Genomic DNA, 9,228 nt, shown 5'->3' on the forward strand with positions numbered 1-9,228 from the left:
GTGTACCAAGCAAGAAGGCAGTAACTGCCGTCCAGGGACAAAGGTCATGTCAGAGGTGAGAGCCAATATGAATAAAAAATTACCTCATAGTAAGACAACAGATAACCATATCTCCCATGATCTGCCTACAATTCATTTGTCTGGACAATAAACAAAAACTTTGAAGTCATTTTTCTTAGTTTCACTTTATGAGCTCTTTTGCTTTGTAGGGCAGTGTAGGTGTTACATAACACAATCTCATCAGATTAAAAGGACTGCTACCTCATAGGAGTGAGGGCATAGGGACGATCAGATTACAGTTATAAATGACCCTGAATTGTTTTCCTCTTGTAACTTGTTTTCAGTTAGTTTTGAGATATTCTAGATACTGTAGCTTATAGAAAGTACATTTTGACATCCAGTTGGTGTCTAAAAGTGGAATAGTGGAAAATTTTCTACCAAATGTCTCTAATTTGAATGATGAGAAATTTGCATATTTATTAATTAAGTAACCATAGCTCCTCTTAGGCTACTAACAGTACAGAATAGTTTGTTTCCGGATGTTCTTGTCACTGTTACCAGATATTAGACATATACGACAGCAAAGGACTATGAATGCTATGTCCATATATGTATCTTTCTCTGTTACAGAGGTGGATGTTTTCAAACATCCGGACTCTATGAGTACAGCAACACTAGAGCAGAGGCTCTATGAGCGCAAACAACATTAGAGAAGAGACTCTATGAGTACTAACAACATTAGAGCAGAGACTCTATGAGTGCAAACAACATTAGAGAAGAGACTATGAGTGCAAACAACATTAGAGAAGAGAGATGTGTAGAGTTCAGTCTATCTGTGTCTGACTCAGATGAACACAACAAGGAAGATAGAGGAAGTCACAGACACTATGAAACCACTACAGTAGCTACAGTTTGTGTGTGTGTGTGGGGGTGTTCTTGTGGTTGTTCCAGATATTAGTCAGATATTGTTACCAGATAGGCATTTGGCAGGACAGGAGTATGAATGCTAAGTCCATATACTGTACATGATGTACCTTTGTCTGTTTCAGAGGTGGATGTTTCCAAACAGCATGACCCTATGAGTACAAACAGAACTAGAGCACATTGGGTCAAGAAGAATGAAAAAGGAGGACACACATTATTTTTTATTTTCTATATACACTGCTCAAAAAAATAAAGGGAACACTTAAACAACACAATGTAACTCCAAGTCAATCACACTTGGAACACTGAATGACAATAAATATAACATGTTGTTGTGCAAATGGAATAGACAACAGGTGGAAATTATAGGCAATTAGCAAGACACCTCCAATAAAGGAGTGGTTCTGCAGTGGTGACCACAGACCACTTCTCAGTTCCTATGCTTCCTGGCTGATGTTTTGGTCACTTTTGAATGCTGGCGGTGCTTTCACTCTAGTCTGAGACAGAGTCTACAACCCACACAAGTGGCTCAGGTAGTGCAGCTCATCCAGGATGGCACATCAATGCAAGCTGTGGCAAGAAGTTTTGCTGTGTCTGTCAGCGTAGTGTCCAGAGCATGGAGACGCTACCAGGAGACAGGCCAGTACATCAGGAGACGTGGAGGAGGCCATAGGAGGGCAACAACCCAGCAGTAGGACCGCTACCTCCGCCTTTGTGCAAGGAGGAGCAGGACGAGCACTGCCAGAGCCCTGCAAAATGACCTCCAGCAGGCCACAAATGTGCATGTGTCTGCTCAAACGGTCAGAAACAGACTCCATGAGGGTGGTATGAGGGCCCGACATCCACATGTGGGGGTTGTGCTTACAGCCCAACACCGTGCAGGACGTTTGGCATTTGCCAGAGAACACCAAGATTTGCAAATTCGCCACTGGCGCCCTGTGCTCTTCACAGATTAAAGCAGGTTCACACTGAGCACATGTGACAGATGTGACAGAGTCTGGAGATGCCGTGGAGAACGTTCTGCTGCCTGCAACGTCCTCCAGCATGACCGGTTTGGCGGTGGGTCAGTCATGGTGTGGGGTGACATTTTTTTTGGGGGGCCGCACAGCCCTCCATGTGCTCGCCAGAGGTAGCCTGACTGCCATTAGGTACCGAGATGAGATCCTCAGACCCCTTGTGAGAGCACAAGCAGGTGCGGTTGGCCCTGGGTTCCTCCTAATGCAAGACAATGCTAGACCTCAAGTGGCTGGAGTGTGTCAGCAGTTCCTGCAAGAGGAAGGCATTGATGCTATGGACTGCCCGTTCCCCAGACCTGAATCCCATTGAGCACATCTGGGACATCATGTCTCGCTCCATCCACCAACGCCACGTTGCACCACAGACTGTCCAGGAGTTGGCGGATGCTTTGGTCCAGGTCTGGGAGGAGACCCCTCAGGAGACCATCCGCCACCTCATCAGGAGCATGCCCAGGCGTTGTAGCGAGGTCATACAGGCACGTGGAGGCCACACACACTACTGAGCCTCATTTTGAATTGTTTTAAGGACATTACATCAAAGTTGGATCAGCCTGTAGTGTGGTTTTCCACTTTAATTTTGAGTGTGACTCCAAATCCAGACCTCCATGGGTTGATAGATTTTGATTTCCATTGATAATTTTTGTGTGATTTTGTTGTCAGCACATTCAACTATGTAAAGAAAAAAGTATTTAATAAGAATATTTCATTTATTCAGATCTAGGATGTGTTATTTTAGTGTTCCCTTTATTTTTTTGAGCAGTGTATATATGTTTTAAATTTAACCTTTATTTAACTAGGCAAATTAGTTTAGAACAAATTCTTATTTACAATAACGGCCTACCCCAGCCAAACATGGATGGCGCTAGGCCAATTGCGCGCCGCCCTATGGGACTCCCAGTCACAGCCGGATGTGACGCAGCCTGGATTCAAACCTGGTACTGCAGTGACAACTCTTGCAATGAGATCCAGTCTTAAACTACTGCGCAAGTCCGGAGCCAGATTAGACAGTTACTGAGTTTACTGACTTAAAATGCTAATTAAGTGTCCCAAACATAAAGGGGTGAAAAGACATATGGAAGAGAAGTCAGCAACACATCTGACTGTAAGGCCATGAAGCAGATGATGCAGCTGTAGGGCTTCCCTACATGACTGCATAGTGCCCTAGTCTTTACCCCTCTGATGCACAGAATGTATCTGTCTTTTCTCCAGTGAGGAAAAGCTACTTAAAGAAGTGTAAACGCACGTTGTAACCCTTGAGGGGATAGTGTCCTTTTCTATCACTCTATGTCTTTCAAATAAGAGGACATTTTGTAATTATTTTGTAATTATTTACAAAATGTCCTCTTATTTGAAAGACATCGAGTGACACAGAGTTTAAAACACGCCCCTTGTGATTGGTTGCCAGTGTGTGTAGGCCTATATCCTTTGTGAATGGTCGCCAGTGACTCATGTGTCTCAAGTTTTGTTGACTGTGAAGTACAGCCTCCGAGGCACTGTTTGGATGATTGACTATAGATTAGGCGGGGCTTTGACCAAAGTTCACAGTGGCGTAGTCAGCAAAAGAAGTGTCCTCTTTAACGATGGCGGCGGTGGCTTCGGTGGGGCAGACGGGGTTCTTCTGGAAGTTGACACTGGCGTAGTGAAGGGAGTCAGAGGCGTAGATGGTGGTCGCCGGACCTGAGTCTGGCTGGCTCCTTTATATCTTCAAAGTCAACAATACCATGACCACCCTGGAGAGGAGGAGGAGGAGAGGCTAGGATGAAGAGGAGGAGGGAGAGGAGAGGGAGGACGACGACGACAGAGGGAGTGGGAGAGAAAGAGGAGTAGGGAGAGGAAGAGGAAAAAAGAGGAGGACGTCGTGAAGGGGAGGAACAAATTGTTTGACACACACTTACGTAAACACACATACACTGACCTTTCCATTATTCCCTGCATCTGTGCTCATCCTGTGTGTTGAGGAGGCAGCTCCAGTGGTACACAAAGCACACATCACACATATGGAGAGTTACACTTGAAGGACTTGAAGCAGACCAGAAGAGCTGATTGGATGTGGTCTGCTCTGTGTGTGTGTTTGTGTGTAATGTCTGGAATGGAAGGGTATCAAACATATCAAAACCATGTGTTTGATCAATTCTATTGACTATTCTGACTATTCTGGCCATTATTAGCCGTCCTCCCCTCAGCAGCTTCCACTGGAGTCTGTGTGTGTGTGTTAAAAAAAACGAACCTTTCTGTTTGTTGCGTTTACAACTGTCGACAATAACCAGGATGACAGCAAACACCAACCCACCCAGACTCACAGATACAATGATGACCACAGAGATACTTTGAAGACACACACACCCACACATAAACACCCACACACAGAGAGAGTAGACCACAAGCAACAAGCTCTTCTTTGCTGCTTATATACAGTCCTTCCAGTGCGTCATTGCTTTGCAGAGGAAATTGCAGTGCGTTTTGTGTGGTGCATAAGTTGGATGTATCCTACATATTGGGAAAAGTTGGTGTAAAAAAGGCTGTCCTGCTCCTTTCCTCTCTATCTAACTTCCCCTCACAGTCCCTTCAGTTTCCCTTCAGTCCCGTATGTTCGGCTGCTCAGACTACCTAGGTTATTCCTCACCCATCAAAGCCCTGCCATGCCCAACCAATCAGAGTGCTTGGAAATGCGCATCTAGCTACTGCACCCGCCCACTCAGGTCAGAGTGTTACTGTCGTCAGAAGGGAGAAGGCGCATGTTTCTGAGGACTTTTTGTTGTCGACAGTAACACGAATGTCTGAGTGTTGTGCATGTATTGAAATAACCACAACATTAAGATTCCAAGTTATTCGGATCACCAAAATCACAGTGGTGGAAAAAGTACCCAATTGTCATACTTGAGTAAAAGTAAAGATACCTTAACAGGAAATTACTCAAGTAAAAGTCACCCAGTAAAATACTACTTGAGTAAAAGTCTAAAAGTATTTGGTTTTACATACATTTATTTTGATACTTAAGTATAATTGCTCAAATATAAAATGAAAAGTAAAAGTATAAATAATTTCAAAGTGCTTATATTAAGCAAACCAGACAGCACCATTTTCTTATATATATATTTTTTTTAAGATATCAAGGGGCACACTCCAACACAGACATCATTTACAAACAAAGCATTTGTGTTTAGTGAATCCGCCAGATCAGAGGCAATTGGGATGACCAGGGATGTTCTCTTGATAAGTGCATGAATTTGACAATTTTCCTGTCCTGCTAGCCATTCAAAATGTACCGAGTACTTGTGGTTGTCAGGGAAAATGTATGGAGTAAAAAGTACATTATTTTCTTTAGGAATGTAGTGAAGAAAATATAAATCGGAAAGTAAAGTACAGATACCCCAAAAAACTACTTAAGTAGTACTTTAAAGCATTTTTACTTAAGTACTTTACACCACTGCAAAATCATATAAACATCTTCAAAGGAAACAGCTGTGTCTGTGTGTGTGGTGGTGACTATCTAGAGTACAGGGATGGGACACAACATCATGTTATAACCGGACAGCACTATAGAGGACAGAACCAAACCAAACAGTTATACAGTGCATTCGGAAAGTATTCAGACCCCTTGACCTTTTCTACATTTTGCTATATTACAGCCTTATTCTAAAATTGATTAAATAGTTTTACCCCCTCAACAAACTACACAAAATACCCCATAACATTAAAAAAACTGAAATATCACATTGACATAAGTATTCATACCCTTATCTCAGAAAGGACATGCTTTCTGTCTCCTAGAGATTATCATACTTTGGTACGAAAAGTGCAAATCCACCCCAGAACAGACCCCAGACCTTGTGAAGATGCTGGAGGAAACAGGTACAAAAGTATCTATATCCACAGTAAAACAAGTCCTATATCGACATAACCTGAAAAGGTTAACCTGAAAAAGACAGACTACGGTTTGCAACTGCACATGGGGAAAAAGACTGAACTTTTTGGAGAAATGTCCTCTGGTCTGATGAAACGAAAATAGAACTGTTTGGCCATAATGACCATCGTTATGTTTGGAGGAAAAAGGGGGATGCTTGCAAGCCGAAGAACACCATCCCAACCGTGAAGCACGGGGCTGGCAGCATCATGTTGTGGGGGTGCTTTGCTGCAGGAGGGACTGGTGCACTTCACAAAATAGATGGCATCATGAGGGTGGAAAATTATATGGATATATTGAAGCAACATCTCAAGACATCCGTCAGGAAGTTAAAGCTTGGTCGCAAATGGGTCTTCCAAATGGACATTGACCCCAAGCATGCTTCCAAAGGTGTGGAAAAATGGCTTAAGGAAAACAAAGTCAAGGTATTGGAGTGGCCATCACAAAGCCCTGACCTCAATCCCATAGAACATTTGTGGGCAGAACTGAAAAAGTGTGTGCGAGCAAGGAGGTCAATAAACCTGACTCAGTTACCCCAGCTCTGTCAGGAGGAATGGGCCAACTTCACCCAACTTATTGTGGGAAGCCTGTGGAAGGCTACCCGAAATGTTTGACCCAAGTTAAACCATTTTAAAGGCAATGCTACCAAATACTAATTGGGTGCATGTAAAATTCTGACCCACTGGGAATGTGATGAAAGAAATAAAAGCTGAAATAACTCATTCTCTCTACTATTATTCTGATATTTCACATTCTTAAAATAAAGTGATGATCCTAACTGACCTAGACAGGGAATTTTTACTAGGATTAAATGTCAGGAATTGTGAAAAACTGAGTTTAAATGTATTTGGCTAAAGTGTATGTAAACTAAATTCAACTGTAAATACACAGGGGATAATGAGGGGAGATGGGAGACACCTGGTGAGTGGTGGAGACAAGCACAAAGACAGGTGAAACAGATGTGTGTGACACTCCAGACCAAAGGACATATTACCACCGGTCTAATGTCCATTGCTCGTGTGTCTTGGCCCAAGCAAGTCTGTTCTTATTTGTGTCTTTAGTAGTGGTTTCTTTGCAGCAATTCGACCATGAAGGCCTGATTCACACAGTCTCCTCTAAACAGTTGATGTTGAGATGTGTCTGTTACTTGAACTCATTGAAGCATTTATTTGAGCTGCAATTTCTGAGGCTGGTAATGAACTTATCCTCTGCAGCAGAGGTAACTCTGGGTCTTCCATTCCTGTGGCGGTCTTCATGAGAGCCAGTTTCATCATAGAGCTTTATGGTTTTTGTGACTGCACTTAAAACTTTTCCATATTGATTGATCTTCATGTCTTAAAGTAATGATGGACTGTTGTTTATCTTTGCTTATTTAAGCTGTTCTTGCCATAATATGGACTTGGTCTGTTTCCAAATAGGGCTATCTTCTGTATACCCCCCTACCATGTCACAACACAACTGATTGGCTCAAACGCATTAATTAACTTTTAAGAAGCCACACCTGTTAATTGAAATGCATTCCAGGTGATTAGATCATGAAGCTGGTTGAGAGAATCCCAAGAGTGTGCAAAGCTGTCATCAAGGCAAAGGGTGGCTATTTGAAGAATCTCAAATATAAAATATATTTAGATTTGTTTCACACTGTTTTGGTTACTGCATGATTCCATATGTGCTATTTCAGAGTTTTGATTTCTTCACTATTATTCTACAGTGTAGAAAATAGTCAAAATAAAGAAACTGAATGAGTAGGTGTTCTAAACCTTTTGAACGGTAGTGTATGTAAATGTGATATTTATTTTTAATACATTTGCCAAAAATATTAAAAACCTGTTTTTGCTTTGTCATCATGGGGTGAAGATTGATAAATGAAAAAACAATGTAATCAATTTTAGAGTAAGGCTGTAATGTAACAAAATCTGGGAAATCAAGGGGTCTGAATACTTTCCCGAATGCCCAAAATAAATATATATGGGGGATTGGAAATTATGCAGGCAATTACATTGATCGACACCACAATCCATCTGCAATATTACATCTGATCTACCCCCTAAAAAAAAAGACAAACAAAAATAACCCAATTTTCATATCAAGGTTTGATTTACCATTTAGTGGTGATGGTGGTGACCTGGATGAAGATGCAGGAGACATGGTTGTCACCGTGGTGGTCTTGGGTGGTGCTAATGGTTAGAGACACAAAAAGGGGAAATGTTTTCACTGCTTGCCACAATTACAGCCTCACAAATATTTAGTTTATAAGGATCTCCATTGCCCTGCTCTTCCTGGTGTTCACACAAAACATAGAAAAATAAATGACAGAGTACAGAACAGTTATAGACAAGAACAACCTAAGATAATAGTACAGTATAAATAGTTTATTTTAAAATAAGATAAGAGAGTCATATATTGTCAAGAGACTACACCAAAAAACACAAATCCTTTGTATACACTATTCATATAGACATATTCACATATACAGTCAAATTCCCAATTAAATTAGATGGTTTTTTGTCTGTTTTTTTTTTAGCTAAACTTGTGGCGAAATCCTGCACCGTGCGCTGCCACTTTAAGAGCGCATCAGCCGTCAGGAAGGAAGAACTAAAGACAGCTCTTTGGGGAGGAGCTCTTGGTTGGCGCGACAGTTTGATTGTGTGTGCTATGCTGCAGAAGTTTGGTTTATTTTCAGCGTGTGTAGTTTATAAAGTATTTAACTCAATCATCGGTGTGAAAGTTCTAGGTCGTGGTTGTTATCGTTTGGGACCGCGACGGTTATGAATCGCATGGATTAGTAGCAACATTGTTGCGACGCTTTGACATACAAACCAACAAACCATCGAACGGGCAGACAGTACACCGGCACGCCTGAAGACCTCAGCTAAGATCTCTCTTGTTCTCTTTCTCTTCCCGCTATTGTTCCAGTGCTTTACCCTGCAACCAGACTTTCTATTTTTCAAATGCACTTCCCATTGAAGTTCATTAGAGCTGGACTATTATTGCCCTTCCAGAAGTATTTGTGTGGACATTTTAGTTAAAAGTGAGGTTGCTTGTAATTTGTGTATTGTTATTTGAACTGTATTGAGGTGGGGTGTACTAATGACATGTTGACCGAGAAGATTGTGGACATTCATACACTGGCTATCTGGTAAACAGGCTACACTCTAGGCAGTCTCTTCTGCTGATGTGTGTGGGTCTGGTAGTGGTACTCTCTCTATTCTACTCTTTTCCTTTCAGCATGGTTAATATCTGCCTGGCGACCAAACATAATCTTTATCTTTACCCCTCTCTAATAAATACTGCTACAAACTTGCTGTTTGCCTGGGTAACCTAACAGTGGGCCCACATACAATAGAGGAATATTATAGGTGCAATACATAACATCCTCATATG

This window comes from Oncorhynchus mykiss, chromosome 8 (genome assembly GCF_013265735.2).
Source record: "Oncorhynchus mykiss isolate Arlee chromosome 8, USDA_OmykA_1.1, whole genome shotgun sequence".
Classification (NCBI taxonomy): domain Eukaryota; kingdom Metazoa; phylum Chordata; class Actinopteri; order Salmoniformes; family Salmonidae; genus Oncorhynchus; species Oncorhynchus mykiss.